Source organism: Falco punctatus (genome assembly GCF_963210335.1).
Source record: "Falco punctatus genome assembly, chromosome: 12".
NCBI classification, from domain to species: domain Eukaryota; kingdom Metazoa; phylum Chordata; class Aves; order Falconiformes; family Falconidae; genus Falco; species Falco punctatus.
The window spans coordinates 4,654,139-4,677,733 of record NC_137592.1 but is presented as its reverse complement, the minus strand read 5'-3'; the positions used below and the strand labels follow the sequence as shown (position 1 = coordinate 4,677,733).

General features: G+C 42.1%; 1 protein-coding gene and 1 long non-coding RNA gene across 9 annotated transcripts in view; one reads left to right on the top strand and one right to left on the bottom strand.

The window, feature by feature from the left end:
• The window catches only part of LOC308071871 (uncharacterized protein), a 358,228-nt gene that overhangs the window by 219,422 nt on the left and 115,211 nt on the right, over positions 1–23,595 (top strand). The window lies entirely within an intron of this gene.
• LOC308071874 lies at positions 1,746–20,203 on the bottom strand. 3 transcript variants are annotated; one of them, XR_013931350.1, is made up of 4 exons: positions 19,976–20,199; positions 16,361–16,521; positions 9,177–9,376; positions 1,746–2,408 (listed from the first exon to the last, which is right to left on the bottom strand). It is a non-coding gene; the product is annotated as an uncharacterized lncRNA (long non-coding RNA). The 3 variants fall into 3 exon arrangements; XR_013931349.1 differs by lacking the exon at positions 1,746–2,408 and having other exon boundaries at positions 5,811–9,376; positions 19,976–20,203; XR_013931351.1 differs by lacking the exon at positions 1,746–2,408 and having other exon boundaries at positions 5,811–9,376; positions 16,361–16,643; positions 19,976–20,090.

Genomic DNA, 23,595 nt, shown 5'->3' with positions numbered 1-23,595 from the left:
CATTATGGGGACTTTAATGGCTCAGGGGAGGAAGGCTTATATGGCAAACCCCCCTCCCCCCTGAAAATCCCCCTGATTTCAGGGGTTTCACCTGCTGCATACAGCAGTCTGGTTTTTAAGACTCAAAAATGCACTTGCGCATTATCTGCAGATATAATTGAATGTATATACAAATCCATAATAGGTACACCTGTGCTGCCTCCCCGGCATGCATAAGTATTCCCTGCATGTGTGTGTGTTCTCTGCAAGCTACACTACACATTAATAAGACAATTCATATATTGCATTAGGACATACTGTATGCAGACAATGCTCCAGGTACTGAATGCCTTTTTTTTTTCTTCTTTTTTTGTAAATCCTGAAATATGGCTGATATGGTCCACTGCAAAATGAACCTATATTGGAAATGGCAAAATTGTAATGTAAAATATACTGGGGTCAGTGGGGTGTGATGTTTTTTGCATACATTTTTTCTCCCTTGACCTATGCCATTCTCCTGCATATAAGGGGGGGAAAAAGCTTCATCTCACACAGAAATGTGATGTCCTTTACTGCCAGAGGCTGTTGCTGTTTTAAATGAGGAAAAAGCACAATGCATGAAGAAGGAAAATTAAAGCATATTCATTTTAGAAATTAGATACGGTGTCAGGAGGCTCTCTGGAAATAGCAGGGTTTGAATGGAACACCAGACTACAAGACAGTTCACTGAACTTTTGACCACTATTTATACTATGGGAGCTTTTGAAATGGGAAGACAGCAAAGTATTTTATAGCTGTTTAATAGTGGATTGTGGTTTTTACTAGACATTTATCTTCCCTCTGAGTGTATATAAGATAAGTAAACATTATGTAGTGTAATTGTGTTATGTTGGAAGCACTTTAATTTAAGGTTGGTTTATTTTCCCTGTTTGTGGTATATCTTCCCTCAAGCAGCAAAGCTGCCGGCCTCTGCAGGTGAGTGCAGTTGGCACCTGAATGCCTGACTCCACCTCAGCATCAAACATGTAACTGAGGTCACTCCTGGGATCTAAGGGACGCTTTTGCTCCTTGTTGTATTGGGTAAAAATTTAAGTCCAAAGCAGGGGTGGCTTTGTCCCTGGACCATTTGGGAATCTCAAGCAACGACTAGCTCCAGACCTTACTTAATCTTTCTCTTGTTTAAATCTCATATATAAGTTTAGACCCTCTTTAGCATTCCAGGTATACTGAGCAATATACCCTTCCAGAGTTGGCAGCTATCTCATTACAATTGTAATGATGCATCACCAGGCAGACATGCATGAATGAAACACTGTTTGCAGAACCAAAAATGTGTTTGGGGTATTTTCAAGCCCTGTTAACTTGGGCTGTTGTTCATGGAAATAACGTGGAAAGATCAGAATTTTGGCGTAATCTGAGAAAATGTGATCTTAGAGCAGTTGTAGCCCTTAGTCAAGACTCTTCTTTCCCTTCTCTCTTTTCTTTCTATCTACATAAATTTAGCTTGAGTTGGCCTGTGGAAAGTTGCACCATGGCTCTGGGTGTCAGAGGGGCCAGCCATCTGAGATGGAAGTGCTCTGGAGGAGGAGCTGCTACCATTAAATGAGCCGTCTCCAGTAGCTGAAGGTTCAAGTGGAGTTGTGCTGTACTGTGATAGCTGTGCATGGTGCTATTTTTGTGGTGTTTTTTTTAATTTTTTTTTCCCTCTTAGAGATGATTATAAAGTGGATCTGTTATTGCTTAAAACTGTGCAGCACTACAATAAAGCCTTTTCAAAAATTATTTTTATTTATGTGATATTAGGAAAAGTTTAAGCTGATGGACATCCGTTGTGCAGTCCCTTTGTCTTCTGTCAGTTAGCCTTCTCATATAGTATAGCCTATGTGGAAAGGAAAAAAAGATTCTCCTTCTGCCATGGAAGATGCTTTTCTTCCTTGGACCAGAAGCTCCTCTCCTATCACTAGCCAGTAACAACCCTTCTGTTCATCCTTATGTCAAAGCCACACTACTGAGCTAATAGAGATCGCTGACAATTAGAGATGAGCTGAAATGATTTGGCAAACTCTGGGTGCTTGTGAACCTGAGGGTGTTCTCGGATCCCTTTGAGCCTGTCGGGTGTATTACCAGCTGCGCACTTCCCACGTCCCCCATCCTGATGGGGAGAGCAGTTGGGACTTTGAGTCCAGCTGGGCCTGGAGTTTGGAGAATGAGAGGGGGAGTCTGTCAAGATGCATCTCTTCACTGCTGAGAGATGCATCTCTTCTCTGCTTCCCTTCCTGACTGCTCTTTGTTGCTTCTTCTTGCCAAGCCATCCCAGGCACTGTCAGGTTTCTTCTCCTTGTGCAAGATGGATGTGACAAGATCCCAGGATGGCGCTCTGTCTTTTGCTTGTGAGTAGCTAGATGGGCATATCTGGAGAGACAATGTCACTGGAACAGACAAGACAGACAATGCATAAGATAATGTTCTAAAAAGAATACAAATTCCCTATCAGCAAACAACTAGTCAGGTTGTTTGGTTTGGTTTGGTTCCTCTTCTTTGTAATAGCTGTTTTATGGTTTTTTTTCTATATATATTTAAGAAGTGTTTCTATCTTGTGCTTCCCAGTTATCCAAGACGGTATCATGAAATATCTTGAGATCCTATTTATGCCAAAACTCTGTAGGGGAAGTGGTATTTTCAGATGTTTTCCATACTTTTTAGTTACTCTAAGACTGCTTGAAGATAAACACTTGAAACAATATCCCAAGTAACTGTTGTTGAAAAGCAACCTACATTAGTGTACCCTAAACAAAGCCCTCAAATTTAAGAGTATGTAATGGAATAGTCTATTACTAGAGAAGGTGGCTGGCTGATGGCTAAGCTATGGCAGCAGCTCATCGTCAGTAGCATGATTTCCATCTTGAAAGACTGAGTTTACCTTTTTTTGCTTGTCGCAGACCTGTACCAGCCAAGAAAGGTTTTGTTCAGTCCCAACTAGTTATTTGTGGTAGTGTGGAGAGAAGCTGGTTCCCCAGCCTCATTAGGGAGCTGTGCTGCAGGAAAATTGCTTAGGGAATTTTTGTAAATCATTTGAATCCCGTGAAACTGAAATTAAGAGGTGTATTTCCATTATTTTATTTTATTTTTTCTTTAAGGCTCCAGGGGCTCTCTCCTTTTCATCATGGTGTGGAAATCTGTACTTCAGCATTCCTGTCTGCTAGTGTGTCTGATATTTGTGGAGGACTTTGGAAATGTCTTGGCGTTAAGTCCAGTAAAACTTTGAACCTGCACCATGCGTAAACTTACATGTATTAAATAGTAGTGATGAAGGACAACAGGTGCCCAAAATCTAGAAATTAGAAAATTGCAATTTGCGTTTTGCAAGCATATGAAATGTATCTGTCTAGCTTCTAGAAGTGCAGAGAGGGACCATGCTGACAGATCTTTATCCTACATGACTGCACATGCTTTGCTGTAGAAAAACATACAAAACCGGACCAGAGCAAAGGCACAGAGGTAATCAAACAGAAAAAAACGAGTTACTTGGTCCCATCGTTTGCATCATAGACAATGTGAAAGTATTAGACACAAATTCTTTGTGTGTGTGAAGAGATAAGAGATCCACATGAATTTTAGAGCTGATTGCCATTCTTTATTAATAGAAATGTAATGTAGTACCAATGCCAAGTCCTGCCAGCCTTTCCTTTTTATCTTCCCTTTCAAACACAGACAGCATCGAAAGTCTGATTGTAGTATCCCCCAATCCCTATTCATTTAAGAGATGCTTGTTAAGCCAGGGGACGGGAATGGCACCTTATCGTGGCTGAGATGATGACGTCTTGTCAGCAAACACTGTAAATATAATTCAGAAATTTTTCTGAAGTTAAAAATAGTTTCTGTGGAATAATACTAATTTAATATAGTTTCATAAATGGAAAAGAATTGAATGGATGGCAGTAGATTTGTGAATAATTTGCATATGGAAGCAGTTATAGAATTTGTCAAATAATGTATTCACTATTAATAGTTTGCTCTGCTCTATGTAGCTGCTGAACAATCTTGGTTCTCCATTTGTTTTTTAAGGAAAAGCTGGATTCTCTTTATTGTTTTTGTTATTTTTTTAGTACTATCCTTTTTTTCTACTCCAAGGGCCATTGTTTACTTTTGAAGTGGATGAAAGATGAATTCAGGTTACGTTCTGACATTACAATGAAATTGTCAATAGAAATCAATGACTTGTCACATGATGAGTTAGGGTCTATAAGGCAGCCTAACAGTATCTTTATATCTTCAGCCTCCTTCACTGTGCTACCCTCCTCAGGAGCCAGGAAACTGTACTGTTATAGAAAGGTGTTGTCATCGTTAAGGGGATTGTAATGGAGTTTAATAAACCTGGAAGCTGAGGCATGGAACCCTAATATTGGTGCCAATGTTATAAAGCAGCGTGTTGTCTGCAGAGCCTGGTATTTGTATCTGCATTTATTGACCCTGGAGAGGTAATATAAAGAGAAGAGATAGAGGTCAAAGTGCTCACCTTCAGCTGCTACAGACGGTCATTGAGCAGAGCAGGTTTGCACACTCTGCATTGAAATACCATGGTGTCAACTTTGTCCTCCCAAAGACCTCTGTTTGCTTGGCCACAGTTTGTTTTTAATGTTCGCGTGGGAACAGCAACAGGATTATTTAGCCTTGGGTAATGCTAGTGTTTGGAAATGTGGTGTCACCACCCATGAAGGCATCGGTGCCACCCAGACACTTGCTGGTGGGATTTGTGTTGGGCATGTACCCTGCAGAGCAAGTGCTGATGGTCTGCTCAAGCGCTTCCAGGCCACTTATTCCTCATGAAGTAAGGATGTAGCTGAAGCTGCCTCTTGGACCATACTTGCCACTTACAGGCCATTCATTTTGGGCAGCTTGGAGCTGGTTGTCCTCTCTGGCTGCCTGGGCTCCAGCTATGCCACTGCAACTGGGAGGATGTGGGTACTTCCACCAAATGGCCTGGCCTGACCAGAAGAGTAGTTTCCCTCACCCAGAGAGATGGTGCAGCTGGCTTGCTCCCCCGTACCACCTTCAAATTTGGCCAGATTGTAAATTATACAATCTGGCTTCAGACCCTTTCCGGAACAGAAGTGCCTTCAGCTTAAACTTGTTCAGTCCCAGGAAGAGATGGCCCTAAACAGAAATTATTATTATGTTTTTAAATAAAAAAAGAAAACCCCAAAGAACGTGATTTATAACAAGATACAGGAACAATTTATTCTCTCTCTCCATGGATTAGAGAGGTGGTACTTGGAGCAGCTTGTTAAACAGAAGTGCTTGGCCCCTGGCCTTGCACTGCTGTTTAATGATCCACTCTTCATGTGCCACCTCTCTAATCCATGGAGAGATAGGTACAAATTGTATCTATAATGTTATATTACTTAACAGTATAATGTATTATAAATCATAGAATTGCATCCCTGCCTTGTAATTGGTGAGATGTGTTGCATGAGAAATCCCCTAATTCAATATAAAGTGGTTGCTCTTATGCATAACTACCTCTCTGGATCAAACCAATTCAGCCCAGAAGTGGTGAGGGGAAAGTTAAAGCTTTTTTAATTAAAAAAAAAAGCAAAAATATGACTTAGCATGGCTTTATGGGCCCCTCATTGACTTTATAGCCTCCTGCCCTCAAATGGCAGTTTAATAGTCTCCTGCTCACGCAGAGCTTCTCTCTGCAGCAGGAACTGGTCTACAGCATGTCCTACCTCTTCCCAGAGGATGTCTCCCTGCACACCAGTCCATTTGCACCAGGGCTTATCCTCACATGTGGTGGTAGATCTTCCCCTCTGCCAGAGGGAAGGAAAAAATGTCTTCAGCGGGGACTTCAGCAGCCTGTCCTCTGCACCATTTATGGTGCTTGTCACAGTGATGTCGGAGCACTCTTGTGTGTAAGGTTCAAAGTAAGACCTGTGTTTTATTCCTCTCCCCCCACCTTAAACAAAGCCAATGTTTTGTCCTTGAATAGTGACCAGAAAGAGCCACAGCTTCAAGGGAGACTTGAAACTATCAAAAAATATCCTTATTATATAACACTTTATCAGTAAAAGAAAATTTTTTTCCTGACCCCAGTAGTAATCCACTAATGTCCTAAAGCAGGTTGAGTGATGGGCCATGTGATTTATTCTGTGAAGTTGCAACTACCGATGTGTCTTCCCCCCCAATAAATAACTAACCTTTCTTTAATAAATAATAAATAAACCCTGGAGCTATTCTAGACAAACTATGCTTAATTAAAGCCTGTGACACTAAAACAAGTTACCTCTCTTTTCAATTAGAAAATGTGCTTTTGGCAGAAAAAAGAAAATTTAGGAGTAAGAGTTTGTCTAAATGTGTGACAGGAACGGGCCTTAATGAAGGCAAAGAAAGCCTTGCTTGGGTTTTTATCAGAGTTTGGCTCTGGGGTTAAAGGATCTGTATAGGGGTGACGGGTCCCTGCACCCCAGCCGCAGGTACTAACAGGGCTGCTGGTATGGACCTCACTGGACAAGAAGACCCTGTTGATCTCTGATGGTTTCCATAAGTGCTAGAGATCAGCAGTCATGTATCTGAACCCTTCACGCCTCTTGGAGGCAAGGAGGCTGAAAATATCATATGATTACTCCACACACACCTCCCCTCGCCCCACCGCTTAGTTTGGGCTAATCCATAAATATTTAGGAAACCTATTCTCTCATCACACTCCTCCGGCAGTAATTTGCCCACAAGAAGAAATACAGTAAGTTTAAAATGAGGAAGAGAATGAAGTTAACTCTTTGGACCACACTAATGACTTAAGCTAGTAGAAATTTGCATTGGGTTGGGGGTGGGTGTGTGTGTGTTGGTGGTGGAGAAAGTCAGTCCTGTTTTAGGAGGAAGCATCGTGGGGTATGCTAATGAAGCGAAGCACCCATTTGGCCATCCCCACCTCCTCCTTGCAGTCACAGGGCAGCCTGAATTACTGACTCAAAAATTACTTAATGTCTTGTGCTGCCTTATGTAAAATGGGAAGGTAGGAAATTCCCTTCGTCTGTGAAGTGAAGGTGGGGGTGCGGGGGATTGTTTCTGCCCAGTTTTGTACGTGGCATCTCTGCTGCAAGTCGGTAACCTTCACTAGGTCTTCTGGAGATGGGAAAGAGCTGAACTGTTTGTTTTCAAAGTTTGTTTGGCTTGGCAAATAGGAAATAGTGAGAACCTGAGAGATGATACTCTTACTTGCAAACAAGGCATTAAAGTTTTCTTTTTAATTTGAAACTCCTGTAAAGGTTGGGGATGTAAAAAAATTATTCTTGTTCCTGCAAGAGGCCTAAACTCTTGATGTGCTGATTCCTTGTGCTTTTGGGTTTTGCTTTTGAGTTTATTTCTCTGAGGTGCAAAGATGCCACCAAAACACATAATGAAATTTCTCACTGTTTTTTTACCAGGTAAAGCCAGCAGAATGAGACAATACTTTTCAGGGCAATCAAACAAGACTGGTTTTCACCCAGATTTTTTGTTATATTTAGGTCTGTGGTACCCAAGTTTCCTTCCTGCTCAGGTTGTTTTGCTTTCACTGAGTGTGACTCATCCACAAAACAAATGTAGTGTTATATATTTCTTTCTCATCTCCTCTTTCTAGTTGGTTTTACCTGCTCTTACAAGTGAAAGCCTGGGGTGGCGGGAAAAAGAACAAAAAGATTCATTACTGCTTTCTCTCTGAAAGCCCCAAATAATTATGCTAAGCAGGGCAAAGTATTTTTCTCTCCTAGTGACCAGCTGCAGTCTTCCCCGTCCCCTCCTGAACCCCCCCAAGCCATCCCCCCACAAGCCTGGGGCACTGGATTTTCCTCCCTGGGGTGGGCAGGGGCTGGGTTCCTGTCCTCCCTGCCAGCAACCCCAAGCAGATGCGGGGGGTAGAGTAGGGTCATGCCATGGGGAGCAATGGGTGGGATGAACAAAAAACAAACAAACAACAAAAAAAAAAACGGGGGGGAAAAATGTTCTTTTCTCTGTAAGCTTTAATCAGTACTCACATTGCACATTTGTAAAAATGACTGCCTAACGGGTGAAAAAAATCTATTTCTCTGGCAGCATGCACTTACTCTTAAATCAATCCAACACAGTAGGGCTTTTTTTTTTTTTTTTTTTTTCCCTTCTGACTTTTCTATTTATTTGCTTTATATGACAACAAACTTGCCTTTTCCTGGATTGAAGCAAGCAGCAGTGCTTCGCCTTCCTCCTTTCCCCACACTGTGGGATTATTGTGAGCAGGGTGTAAATGGAGATTCATTTTGTGGAGTGTTTTTATATGCATGTCTGCATAAAAATAGGATGTAATGATATTGAGGATTAAAGGTATGGTCAGAAACTTTTTAATGTGGTATAAAATACTTGCAATGAACGCAGCCCTTTCTGACCCTCCAAGACCTCCATACTGAACATACAATAGCAATAAATCCTGGAGCAGATTAAGCAATTTCCCCATAGTAATGTGTCTGTTGGAGTTTCAAATAACCCAGAGTAGCTTGAAACGTTTGGATATTCCAGTCTGTATCCCTTCTGTATGTAGAAAGTTGATGGCAGGGCAGCATCCTGAACTTTGACTCCTTGTAAAAGTTTAAATTGCTGCCCTGCTGGGCTGAGTGAATGCTAATTACTTTGTCTCTTACAATACGTCCAGACTACTTATTTAAAAAAAAATCCCTGAAGACACAGCTTTTGCATGCCAAATATATTGCAGTCAACAAAACACACAAAATAGCAGGCCTGTTTGCATACAGCGAATGCAATTGCAAATTTGGTGTTTAGCAACCTGTAAGAAAAATTTCAGTTTTGCACTGCTCGTGTGAAAATTTGCCGTGACACCAAGCAGCCCTTGCTTGCGTATTGCCCGTAGTGGCACCTGCAATGCACAAAAGCCATGCATGTTTCTCCTAGGACAGCAGAGCATGTCCCCAAAACAAAGATTGTCTCAAGGCTGAATTTGTGTATGTCTGAAATTAGCAGAGTTTCTTGTGAGCAATTAGAAGGCTTTTCTGGGCTCATACCAGGGCTGGCATTAGTCAGAGGTACGTTCAAAGTAAGGACAAAGCTGTAAACCACGAAACAGAAGTTGAGCAGGCTGTGTGTCTTCCTGGAGATGCTTAAAATCTTTGATGCTTCCTAGATTGCCAGAGTCTAATAATTATTAACAATTCTGTAATAACAATATTAATTACCAGGGAAGCTGAAGTTCACTCGTGATTGTTTGGTTCCTTTCAGCAATCATTAAGCACAATTACAAGATCAGAACTGACGAGCTCTTGGCAGTGATGTTCTATATACAGGCCACTCATTGCACCAATGCTGCAGAGTAAGGAGCTGTGGGCAAGCGTAGCTTTTCGTGGAGTTTGTGGTGCAGACGTGACATCAGTGTATCCTGAAGGAAAAGAAAAGAGGACAAAAAGAAAAGAAATACCAAAAGATAACTTATAAGTAGGAATGGACAAATCACTGCGGGAAGCAAGAATCTAAACAAATGCTAGCCCCTGACCCCCTGCTCTGCCCGTTTCTGAATTGTTAGTTTGCAAGCTCACTGGAGTGCAGATCTGAGAGCAAACCTAAAAGCTACTTGGACTTTGCACTGGACCAAAAAACAACCATCTAAAATTTTCCTGAGCTTTGGTGGAGAGCATAGGGGTTGTGGTCCCCCTTATTCTGTCATGGACCTTGAATCAACTAGAAAGTGGTGTTAGATTCCCCCCCACCCCACCCCTCAGATGCAAAGAGCAAACTTGTTTATTTTCAACCAGAATAAGCTTGTCCTGGACAGTGATGACAATTGGGATCTAGTTCTCATCCAGGAGTGCTCGGGATGCTAAGCTTTTGGGGTTTCAGCCCACGATAAACACATTTGCTAGAAGATGGTTTCCCAGCCCAGTTTCTGGGGGACCTGCACAGTTCAGACTAATCTCGGATGTTTTGGTTGGGTCCTACTCCCTCGAGAAGACAGCCTCGGAAATATGTGCTGGTGTGTATCAACTGCAGGGAGTTAAGACGAGTGTTGGAAACTAGCGTTGGGATGTCCCAGGCTGGAGGGTGTTTGTACACTGGGGTGATGCTGTGGTCCCCTCAAAGACCCTTGAAAACCCCCTTCCCCTGGTTTCAGAGCAGCCAAGGCTTTATGGTGCCCTGTGGCTCTTCCAGGAGCATGTGAGGGGATGAGCGAGTGCACTGCTGGCATTGCACACAGGGCCAGGGGAATATTTTGGAAATAGGTTAAATGAAAGACATTCCAAACACGCTACCCACCAAATGTTTGTATAAAAGGAATGTCTTTTATGGAGGGAAACAGCCTGCAAATAATTAATTGGGGAAAGTGTGTGTGTGTGAAATTAAAGAATTCCATAATATTTCAGACTCAGAGAAAGTGTCACCAAATCAACAAACAGAGTATTCATTAGGAAAAATGTGCTTAATTTCAGACCAGGGATGTGGAAGCGCTGAGAGAGTTGTTCTCAGAGAATTTTTAGCCCAATCAGAAAGGAGAGAAGACCACAATTATTATGGGAATCTGTTCTTCTGAGAACGCCAACCCAGTTTTGCAGACCCAAGAGGTCTGAACAATCTCAAATCAGGTCTGGCTGAACAACTATTCCTCTCATTGCTGTCTGTGCCAAGTGAGACGTAAGGTTTCTTGTTACTGTTTTCAAAATCAGCATAATGTTTAACCTTTAAGACTCTTCTGAATAGAAAGACAAGGGAGAAATATGTTTATTAGGGTTATTTGTGTTCATGAAAGGTTCTAAAACCTTACCAGCAAGTAAAGCTTGACTCCAGAAAACTGACTGAATTTGCTGAACTGGGTTTCACGTGGGGTTTGGGGGTGTTATGCACCAAGAGGACTCGGTGATGCCTAGCCCACGATTTAGCTGATTACAGATGTGCAAAGCACACATCTTCTGGGCATTACGTTAAGAGCCATAACGAAAATCATCAGACCATGGGCCCCAGCTCCTCCCTGGAGGAGCTTACGAAAGGTCACCCTGTAGCTTTTCCCTGTTCGTGCACAGTACCAAATACCAAGCTGGTGAAGTCTTTGTGGATGCCTTGTCCTCAACAAGCAAATGCATGAGGATGTGCTCGCATCCCGCTCTGCACGGATATCGTGCAGGTACTGATTGCTTGTCAACCAGGGCTGATTCAGTAATGTACCTGTATCTCAGGCAATGGTGTGGTGGTACTGGAATTAACAACTCGGGTTTTAGATTACTCCCTGGATTTATTACCTTCTGGGAAAAGAAGTTATTTCTAGACCCTCTGCCAACCCTCAATTTCTAGTAAATGAGAACATACTAGTTCTGGGACTTAGGATGCTTTATGAAAGGAGAAAAAAAATTATGAAGGAAAAATTATTTTAATCTGAGACAGAAATTTAGACAAAGGATTACCCACCCATGTTGTCTGAACAGACAGTGCATAAACATTACCTTATATTATAAGGAACAGAGACTTGCAACATCCAGGAAACTACTTTTTTCACAAAATAAAACTAGGCCCATTTCTGCTTATTCAAATACCACCCACAACTTTCTGGGGAAAGATCATATGCAGAGCATATTTGGAAGCATTATTAGGAATGCATAAAGTACAGTATTAGTCAATTTTATATGCTCAGTTGCATGAAATCTGTGTGTTTAAAAAATATAATAATTTGCATTTCATGGCTTTTGATAACCTCAGGAGTGCACTTGAAATTCAGCACATGCCCACAGCACCTCCCAGCTCACCCCATTTTTAACTGAAGACCAATGGTTTCTATTAAGGGATCAGGCAGGGACTCTGACAAGCCAGTCAATAACTATGTGAGGTTACTTCATTAATGCTATAATGGCTGATAGAGTGAGAGGCAAAAAACAGGTTCCTGACAGCAGCAAATGAAAATGATAGAGATTCCTGAAGCAACGCGCCTTTCCTTTGTCATTGTCTTTTGCTTGGCTTATTCAAAATGTGGCATTTATGTATTCAGCCTTGATGAATGTTGCAGGCTTTAAGTACTTTTTCCATCTCTAATGCAGTGCCGATTGCACATTGTTCTTTCTTTCTCTCCCCCCCCCCTTCTCTCTCTCACTCTCTTTTTCCCCGCCTGCCCCCCCGCCCCCCCCATAACCTCTGCTGTCAAGGCATTGTGGGCTGAAGGGTTGCAGGCACCGGCTAAATAGCTTTTTTGCTGTAAACGGTGAAGGTGACGGGACGATGTATCATGAGCACTGGCGGGGTCACACAGCAAGTGGGTGGTGGAGGCTGGAGCCGCAGTGAGGTGGTGCAGGAGCCCCTGGCCCCACTGCCGGCCCGGGGAGCAGGTCTTTGGGCATGAAAAGGCAGCAGTGCGCCACCTCATGCGTTACTGGGGTGGTTTATAGGACCCTGCTGGTGTTCTGGGAAACACATTGCAGAAGGGCCCCATAATATCCCATAATCTTGAGCAATTCTTCCCCTGGACAAGCAAAAGCTCCATCCCTTGTGTCTCAGAGCTGCTCCTGGTGCCACCTGTCCCTCAGTGCCCAGCTGGGGTGTCTCCTCCAGTGGCTGTCCCAGGGTGGTCCCCAAAGGTGTGTCATGTTTCTGTTGTTCCCCCAGCACAGAGTCATGTGTGGAATTTGAACATCAGGATAGTTTAGCTTCTTTAAACGTTTTTTAAGTATTGCATATAAATGTCCACATTACAGTTGGAAACACGATATTCTTACAGTTTGCTTTCACTCTTGTTTCGTTTCAGTTAACTATTTACACTATTGCATGCCTCATGCTATTTTATTTTTGGTCGCAGGTCCTTTCTGCAAATCACTTTTCTTTAGGCCGGGCAAACTGCAGGGTCAAGGCAAGGATGGCCTAATGTCCACCCCTTGCAGAATCTGACCCCTTCATGTTTGTGCTATGGAAAAAAGCTTCTGATTTATCATTGACCAGTCTTTTAAAAAGGATGCTAAAGGAGAAATACATCTCCTCAAACTCGACGAAGTTGCCATATGATGAGTTACAAAAATATTTCTTTTTTATTGTTCCATTCTCATAATTATTCCAGATAATTCAGCCATATGTTGAGTATTTTTGTTAAAAATAATCTATTCCTTTCATAGGGTGTTTGTCACACCTGGTAAATACCTTCCCATCCTCTGGTTTTCTATTCCAAGGCAGTTCTTCACTTGCCTAAAACCAGTTTGTTTAAAGCCAGCTTCTGAAGATACTGTTACTGAGACTTAATTCAGCACAGTGTTTCGGCATGTGCTTATCTTTAAATAGTCCCTCAGCAGTCACATTGCAGAGGCAATATTAGACACATGCCTAAGTCTCTGCTGACTTGAGCCTAAGCAGCCTAAATATCCAAATAATTAGATTAATTTGAGGCTTGATAGTGGAAGACTTTTGGCCTAGGAAATGAAAATGCAAAAAGTATGCAAAGCAGTTGCAGATGTGTATTTCCCAGCTAACCTGGAAGAGACTGCGAGGCAAAATGTTGATACTGGGCGTGCGAGGTTGTCTGAACATTAAAGTGCTTTAAGCTTCATTAAGGAGTAGCTTGGGTATGAACCAAAGCTTGGTTTTAAATTGTTTCCGCAGCAAAAGCAGAGAGGCTCAGAGCTTGCATTATTTATTTCTTTTTAAGGCACTGGTAACTTCAGGGATTTTCCCATGTTTACGGTTTAACAAGAAGGGAGCCAAGTATGCTGTGGTTAATGACATAAGCATTAAAAAAAGAAGGATGCAGGAGATCTGGACTCAGAGATCTCTTTTGAGATTTTGGACCAGCCAAACTACCCTCTCAGCAAAGAGGGTGGCCACAGCTTTCTACTGCTTGTCCTTTGTATGTGCTCTCTGGCAAGGACTGCTGCTCACTATGGGAAGGGTCTCCAGGAGAAGGTCCTTGGGCATTACGCAGTCCCCACGATAACAACTCAAAATCACCCAGACACGGAGGTTGGGGCACAAGCTGCCCACTTCCAATTACATAGGAAGACCTGCTGGAGACCTGGGGTGTGAAAAATGTAGCAGAGACGGAATTGTACAATAACGAAAATGTTACTGTGTTATTGTCAAGAAAAATATTATTACTAACATGAAGTCAAGCACACCTCTCAAGTTTAGCTATCTAAAAATTTAACATCCAAGACAGCACCCAGAGTCTTCCAATTTGGGCTATATAGGGAGAGACATCTTCTGAAGAGTGATGGTGCTATTGAGCTAGTGTCCAGCACAGGTCATGCAAATTGTTTTGCAGGTGCCTATCTCCCTCCATAGACTGCAAAGGAAAGCCTAGTTTGGAAACATACCTTTTTTTTTTTTAAGATGCGTCATTTAAAATGTCGTGAAACCTCCTTTGAGTTGGAAGAGCCAGTGCTCATCCATGTATGGCAAAATGGTTTTCGATCTTGACTAGCCGCTTGCTGAGTATTTTCTACTGATTTACTGAAACAAAGCTGTGTGGAAACCATCAACCTCTTCCAAGAAGGAGGAAATCTCACTTGGGACTGTTAGGTTTACCTGCCAAATATTTGAGGTGCCCCCAGTTTCCAGCCAAATACTCATCTATATGGTGTTTGCTAAATGCATTCTGTGTGCATATGTAAACTGATGTCGGTCTGTTGCTGCTGTGGGACATTAGACTTCCCAACAAGGTGATCTTGCACAGTGTCCATCATCTGACTTGCTCTGTGGTTGCACGTGTTGTTTTAGTATGTCCCTGTTGGCCTTCATACAACCTATTTCTCATGCAGCCATCAGTCTGTGTTCAGCCCTAAATTATTCCAGCTTCTTGCTCAGCACCTCTTTTCCCCACCCTGTTTCCTAGATGGGAAAGAAAGGCTGTGATCCCTCCTGGTGCAGCCACAGTGGGCCTGGCATGTCTCCATCACTGCAAATACCGGAGCTGTGACAATCTGTCCCGGAGCTGAGCAGTTCAGCACATCTGGCTGTGGAGCTGGGGCTGAGGACTGTCCCTGTGTGAAAGCTGCCTTCCAGGAGAGGCCTTTTTCAAAGAGCAGTTGTGCAAACAATGCTTGTCCTCCATTAAGATAACCACCCCCGAGGATGCAGCTCCAGGAGGTGCAATTTGCACCTCTTTGCACAGGCAGAGGTGTGAATTGAGTGAGGAAGCTGCCAGGCTTTGGTTCCCTGATGGAAACCACCAGCAGAGTTTGCCACTAGGCAATAAGGAGAAAGGGACAGTCATTTTGCAAACCCCAGTTTGTCATCTTTACCCAAATTGCATTTTTGGGTCATAACCTGGGCAGCAGTTTTACAGGTGATCCAGCACCTCCTGCCCTTCTCCTGTAAAGTGGGACCATGCTGCTGGCCTGGGCTGCATGTGTAGGTGGAAGTGGTGGGCCTGGGTGACAAACCTCCCTTCTGTGCCTTCGCTTGACTCTAAATTTACTAGAAGTTGTTTCTGTTGCACTTTTGGTTGGTATTTGGATGCAAAGTCATGCTATTTTGAAAGGTAGCAAAGATTCAAAACTATTAATATAGTGTGGTTTTAAGTGCAGAGCTGGGGGTTGGGAGAATTGGATTTTCTTCATTTTTTGAAGTTGCAAAATTGCTCAGAGTAACTGGAAAACACTTTTCTGCAAATTTGATGGGGAAACATTTCACCTGTTTTACCTGTTCATATTTATAGAATACTTTGAGCATAAAGGAGGGCATTTCATGAACTTAACAAATCCATCAATTACAGAATATTTCATATGCTTCCCATGAACTTGTTATTTCAAGGCCAAATTCTATGCAACCCAGCCCAGCGGTCCCTAGCAGATATAATACTAAAATATATCAATTGTTGTGTGTGGTATATTTTTAAAAAGAGATATTAAGTCAAAGGCATTAATTCATGTATTATGCAAAGATAGAGACATGTTAAATGCTTTTACAGAAGCGATATAATACAAGTGTTTTAAGAATCTTCTGCAAATTAGTCTGCGTTTAGTCATTTTCTCCTTTAAACAAAAGTTAGAGAAATTATTGCTAGCAAACAAAAATCTATTTTAGACAAACACAATATGTCCTCTAAGATCCAGTTTGTCATGCCAATAGTCTCATTGGCTGTGATTTGTATATTAAAAAGATTTTAATTGCCCAGGTAAGTGCCTGCACCTGCTAAGACATTGAATATTAGAGCACTTTATTCTAATCTCTTATAATATAGGGCACACTTCACCCATAAAATTATTCTCTACACAATTATAGCTCAGTTTTGCTGAGGTAGAAAGTGCAACTTAACAGTTTGGTTTTACTCGTTATTATTAAAGTCATGCAAATTAGGATCATTAGGTAACAGTTGTGGAGTTAACTACTCAGTAGCCTGGTCACTTGGTGGGGAGCAGGGTCTGGAAGTGTGAGGGGCAGCCCAGAGACCCCTGGGATAACTCACCTGCACTGGAGCCGCCATGTGTTTGAAGGGCAAGAGTTTTTCCTTCACATCTCCAGCACATGCTTCCTTGGGGCATCTCTGACCCGCTTTCCAAAACAGGTAGGACACTGCGCAGCCATACGGGGCATCCACGAGCAATGGCAGAGGTAGGGACACCTTTCCTGGAAGGAAATGTTTATGGAGGCACCATCCTGTCCCTGCAGCTCCAGGGCATAGCACAGCTCTCCTTTGCATAGGGCCAAAAGCTACAGTCAAGATCTTGCAGCCTCTTATGATCCTTGAGCTGTGATTAAGAGTGGATGACATAAAAACCATAAGCTCATAACGCACATAATGCAGGAAACAAAGTTAGTACGTTGTAAACTAATCTTATAGCAGAGCCATGCATAAATCTAACAATGGGGTCATTTAGGGATGCCCAGGGTTTGTCTTGACCACTGAATTTTATGAGCTTTGAAGCCCACCCGGTTTCCCTGGGTGTTACTCATCCTTACTCACACACATCTGAGCTCTCTCTTGAAGAACAGCACTGTATTTCCTATCTGACTTCCACATCTCTAGTGTTACCCTGTTTCTTCCTGTGTGGCTCAGCACGCTGTTTTGTCTGTTCAGATGTCTCTGAAGCTGCTCAAAAGTTGCTGGGAAAGGGAGTTACATGTAGTATTGCCATCCGTTTTGTGTAAGCTGCTTGGTTTTCTCATGCATCTTTTTTTCAGTTTAACTGGGAAATTTGTGATTTGAAAACGTAGAGATTTGTTCTGAATTGGAACAAAAGCACAAAGTTGAAATTGCCTGTGAAAAACACATTTCTAGGACATGCTATTTTGAATTAGTCAAAATGTTCTAGTTCAATAAATCAAAAGGTTTCATTCCAATTATGTATTTCTTTTTTATATATAATTAGGGATATAATGTAAAGTAACAGTTCAGAACAACTTTTTCTTTTGCAATGAATAATTGACTCTCTCTGTTCCGATGAAATTTAATTTTAGAATTTATTCTCACCAAAACACTCTGGTTCAATTTTGTTCTAAATGAAATTCTATCAAAACATGCTAGCTCCTGCACCAAGTTCCTCTCTGACAAAATGGCATTTCCTGATGGGGAATGTTTTACCCTAGCTGCTTTGACCATCTCTTGCCCAAGTCCTCAAATAGCGAAAGAAAACAATAGTGTTCATTACTGTCCCCTGTTAAACCTTTATTGAAAGAACCCCATGCAACTGAAGAGGAAAAATTCTGTGCTCTAGAGCCCAGGGATACTTCATGCAGTTCTTAACTGCAGCTAGGAAATACAGTGCAACTGGTCTGGGCTACAGATCTGGTTCAAATGACTCTCTGGAGCAACTCCAGTGCCTTTAGTGGAGTTGCCCCAGGAATAAATTTGACGCCCCTGTTTTCATCCAGGTGGGTTTCTTTTGCTATCACAAAGTAATTGTATGGCCAAAGGGTTTATCATTCTTGCAGACAGCTCCTGCAAGTCCCAAAGCATGTTGCTGTAATTATCAGGGTGATTTATTTTATTATTATTTTGTCGTATGTGAAAGGGAAAATAATCATTGTCTTTAGGTATGTAACCCAGAAGTGCTGGTGCTGGATGCACGCATATAGCTGTTGGGGGGAGGAACCAGAATACTTTAGGTTCAGGGCAAGCTCACACCCCAAGCTGGGCTTACACTAAGGCTTTTTGGCAATGCAAGGGGGTCTTACAGCAGCCGTAAGTGTAAAGGACCTGAAACTAGGAGTAAATGCAGCTATTCGGACAGCTACTCACCAAAGTGGTGAAATCCATCCTTAGCAGATATGGCTTGTTAACTTCTTTAGGAGCAAAAGAATTCAAGATGTGTCCAGTGAGGAGTTTGGATAGACAAGCAAACTACTAGTGTATGCATAAGAGGATTTTTTTGGGATATTTTAGGTGGAAAGAGGTAATGGGATAAAACTGAGCTAAGGAAAACCTAAAGTGATGCTGTGGAAAAAAAATAATACGGTCTAGTGATCTGTGGACTGGTCTCTCAAGAGATCTAGGAAAGCCATGCCACGCTGGCCAGTGAAAACTGCGGTGGGAATAGACTGAAAGGAAAATACTTTAGTTGTCAGCAGGATGGACAAGGTGCCCTATGGGATTTTTAGAGTGATTCAAGGAGTATTTGTTTTTGTGTTTTGTTTTCTAATTGACCAAAACATACAGCAGAGTCTCACAGGACTGTGCTGAGCCAAAACTCTTGAAGTCAGATGAAGAACTTCTGAGCCTGGCCTGCTGGAAAATGTCCATGGGTGAAATTGTAGGAGGTATGAAACACAAGAAATCCCCCCCAAAATACCCATTTCACTGTACGTCCTCCCTACAGGGGACATGTGTGTAATTAACGATTGCTTCCAGTAAATGGCTCTCTGATCATGAGGACAATCCAATTTGAAGGAAATTATTGTTAAAACCCCCCAATTTATGGATGGGCCTTTACACTAACAAGTGCCTTGCTAGTGAAATGCCTCTGTTTGCAACCAAGCATTTGCCAGCTCTCATACAAAGTGTTAGGTTTATGGCTTGTCTGCCACAGGCATCCTATGGCGTGGTAGGGAAAGAAGTGCCCTTTTGGAGACAGCTGATCTTCCACACCATGGTATTTCGTGATTAATGTACACCACAATTATGTGCACGGTCTTAGTATATATATTGGCTTTGAAGGATACAACCCATAAAGAAACGTCGTTAAAAGAACTCTCATTATTTGTTTTTAATGCTTAGGGTAATATTGTCTCTTGATGTCCTGCTGATGTAAAGTCCTTATCATTAGATGTCCCTCCCATGGGGGAAATCCCTTTTCCTTCTCACCAGTTGGAACGTCTGGGCTTGACATAGCTGAGGAATGAAATCTTTCTCCCATTTAACACATTCTTTGTGAGACTTTATGTCTTCAGGCCAACACAGTACCTCCAGTATCCATGCGCTACAGAGGATGATCCTTGACTACTGTGGTGATGATCAACCTTTCCTGATTGCCTCTTGGCCCATATGTCACCAAGGGTACCTATCCTTCTCTTGCTGTTTCCAGGGCCTTTGGCATTTCCGCACACACGCATATGCAACGCACACAGAAGCAGCTTAACACTCTTGCAATGCTGGCAAAGAGGGATTTTGACTACCTTAGCACTGAATTTTAGCCCCCTCTAGTCTTAAACTGCCCTGTCACTGAGAACCCGAAGGGAGGAGAATACACTGAAAGTTTATGCTTTTTTTACTACTATTATTATTTTTTTTCTCAACAAAATCATTATTCTGCATCACTACCTTGTGAACCAAATCAGCAGGCGCAACAGTTCCTTGCTATACAGGATGCCTCCCTCTTGGTTCGTTTTTGAAATCATAAATATTACAAATTCTGGAGAAATTCTATAAACAAACAGGTTCATATCTGAACTCATCAGGGCAATGCTATGTTTATATAAACTGCTACTTGTGATGATGGGTTATATGGTATTTTTTATTGCAAGCAAAGGACATATTATTCAAATGTAGGGAAAAATAAAATGAGCTCGATAAAATTGGGATGCCCCTAGCAATCAGAGTTTCACTTTAAAATAACAATAATAATTGAAGCGCCATTCTGCTCACCTGAACCTCAATCAGTGGTGCCGTACTCCATTTGCTTCCATGGGCCCCCTCGTGCTTTGCGGTACTTTCCAGCCCAAGCAGAAGAGGAGTCTGACCTTGGAGCAATCATCTTTCGCTTTGGAATCAGCAAGTCCTGTTTGCAAATGAGCACAGAAACTCTGGTGGCTTTGCTTCCCCTGTCAGGACAGAGTACCCGAGAGATGCATCAACAAACCCAGCAAGTGTGGGTGTAAGGCAGCAGCCAGGCGATTTGGGTTGGAAGTCACAAACAAGTCACAAACAAGTCACAAACAAATCACAAATGTCAGCAGTTTCTGATTTTGTGCAAGCAACGTGTCTGTGGTGGGTGAGTGGTTGTCTTGGCCAGAAGTGAGCGTCTTGGTAGTGGGCTAGAGGCAGGCTGGAGCATCTCACCCCCCTGATGTCCACTGATGGACAGGCTGCCCTATGCTAGGATCTGGCTCTGTGGGGCTGTTGCCTCCCAGCTTCCCCTGCTGACCTCAGTGCTTTATCCGGAGTAACCACATGTGCATTTATCACACAATTTTATGAACAGTGAAGGTTTATTACATTGTACTTAAACCTCATTTAACCTTTTCTCAAGAAGCAATGCTTTAAAGTGGGATTGCCGGAGTTTGCAAAATCCTGGCAAGCTGCCTCCCAAGCAGGGTGTATACAAGCTTCCCCCAAGACAAAATGCAGGTGTAAACCCCACATCTACTGCCTTCATTTTTCTGCCAGGAGGCAAAATACTGAAGCTTGGTAAGAATTTATCAGAAGATATAAATAGATGGTTTTGGGGGTTACTTTTTACTTTTAAATTAATCTCTGGCTCAAGAACGCATGTATCTCCCTCTTCCATGGTGGCACCTGCAGCCCCAAAACACCTCTGTGCAGGTGGACTTGGGGTAGTCCTCAGGCCCAAAGACCTTCTGCGTGCTGTCACACTGCTCAAAAAGCTCTTCTCCTGGAGGGAAAAGTGAGAAACAGAAAACTAGAGCTGAATAGTACAGAGAGCTTCCTAGCAGGAGCAGTCTCCCAGGGGAGCTAATGCAAATCCCATCACTTGGGATGGTAAAAACTTGAGTGAATTAAGTCACAACCTAAATATAGGGGAAGGAGCGTCCTTTACAGGCAAGGAAGGGACTTGGGAGACTCCAAAATTGGGTAGGCTTTTTCCCATGTATTGTTCCAGTGATTTCCATTCATGCCCTGGATCAGCCCTTAGTGTGTAAAATGTTTGCATCCCTTGGGAATGGAAAAACATGAAGGAAAAAAAATGTGAGATATGATCATGAGTGTTTAGTGAAATGAAGGAAATCTTAATTCTGGCAGAGAGTAAACTTCACCTTTGGTTTCCTTAGAGCCAAAAACAATTTAATAAAAATAGCTATGTCCATAAATTCCCACCACACCAATGTTGGGTTGCAAAATAAGAATCCCCTTGCGTGTGCTCACGTTGCTCCCTTATACTGCTGAGTTAGACTGTTGTAAATACAGGATTGGTGCTGCTGCAGTGCTGTGTAAGCCAGGTGAAAAAAAATACCTATTTGTTTAGATTCTGTTTTGATTTACTTGATTGATTTCCCCCCCGCCCCCTATTTTGTAGTTATGTTTTGCTGGAGTTAAAGGGTCAGTTCACTGACATACCTTAAGCCAATACATTTGTCTTTGTTTCAAAGCACCCCAAGTGCTTTGCAGTAAATACTGCAATTAGTAGAGGCCACACAAATGAGAAAGAAAAATTAGGTCCGTTTGTTGGGTCTGGCAGTCCAGTTTCCCATGAGCTTGGGGGTTTCCCTGGCAGGGAATATCCTAGTATTCAAGCTTTATCTGAGCTTTGAGCATCTGGCACCTGATGTCCCCTCCACTTCCTTGAAAATCCTCTCACACAGAAGATCATGAACACAAAGGGTCCTCAACATCATCGATGAAGACATTTCTTCTTGCAAAGTCTAAGCCTCTGCTAGATGCAGCCAAGAATAAATACTTGTAAATAGTCTTCCAAGTTGGTGGCAAATGTTACCGGAGGTTGATATCACTGTTTTTCTGTAGCTCAGGGAATGAGCGGAGGAATTTTAGAAATGACTGTGCTTAAGGTGGTTGGGCCAGAGAGTGCTGCTTGCAAGGCAACCTGACGATTAAATCAATAATTTACCTAGTGGTATGACTGTAATGGGTTGAGTCTTCCCAAGTCAGCTTAGAGGTAAGCAAGAATGTGCCATAACAGTGTATTTTTGAACCACAGCATAGAGACTTAATTGATTTACTCTTTATTCTTTTCAAAAGACAGCTCAATGTCAAAGGTCATTCTTTTGTGAAGTACTGGAAAACCCGTTGTCAAACAACCTCTACTCATTTAATAATTTATCCCATTTTGTAAAAGAAAGGCAGCTGACACGCAGTAAATCTACTCCATGTTTAAATTACTGCATTGAACAATAATAAGAGGAATGAATAATCTAGTACATCTATTTAAAATTAAACATATATGAAACTGTTTTTCCAAATGATCACCAAGGGCTATAGTTTAAAGGCAGGACAGAAAACCACGAACAGAATGAAAATGCTGAACAGTAGTTTGCAAGTGGCAGCAGAATTATTTATTCTATTTTTTCTATACATAAGGAATAGAGCTAAATGAACAATGTTTAAGCATGTCAGAATTTCATCAATTTTGCATGAGCATTCACAAATATCCTGGTGGGGGTAATTGCTTGCAAATACATTTAAACTAATGATATGTTATATCCTTACTTGATATAAAACTATTAAAAGATACGTTATTGCATTTGACAATGCCATGAAGCTGGGTCAAAGCTTAATGACAGATTTCTGCATTCAGAAATTAAGATACACTCTGCTGGAAGCAAATATTTTGTAAAAATAAAAGCCATCTACTATGAAAGTTTGATCATTGATCTAAGGTTACTTTTTGGTTTCTGCAGGCACTGGGCTTGCAAAACTAGAGGACAGGGAGATTCCTTTGCAAAGGCAACTGAAAATCCAGTGTGGCTGTTCCCCATGCAGCAGGACTAACGAGACTTGTCAGAGATGTTGTGTGGTTTTAACAGTCCGATTGGTGACTTGAGGAATGAAACTTATGCATCAGCTGGTGAGATTGCTTGGGTTTCCTGAAGGAAGAGCTAGATGGTTTATTTTTTCTAAAGCTGAGGGTGCTTGGGAGGCTTTTTAGCCTGCAGAGAAATTCAGAAGCCAGTACTGATAGCATCAAAAGACTGAAGAAGCCAGTTAAATTGAGGTAGTGTGATGAGTTCGTTAAGGTCTGGCCATGTCCTCCCTTGCTCAGATGCCCAGCTGAGCCATCCCTGGTTGGTTTGGCATGGCAGGAGTGTGTCATGGAGCAGCTCCGTGCACATCAGCTGTTATTTTGGTTTTTTCTTACTCAAGTTTGCAATCAATGTGGCATTATGCTGGTGAACAATTTCAGTTATTTACTGGAAATTATAATAAATATGAAATATCTAGAAAATAAAATGTCCACAGGATGCAGCTACGCAGCCTTCAACAGGTGATGGAAGGGTCTTGGAGCTGTGCAGGCATCTGGGAAATACCATGTTGTCCCAGAAGGAGCTTTAGGATGCTACTATCATAAGAGA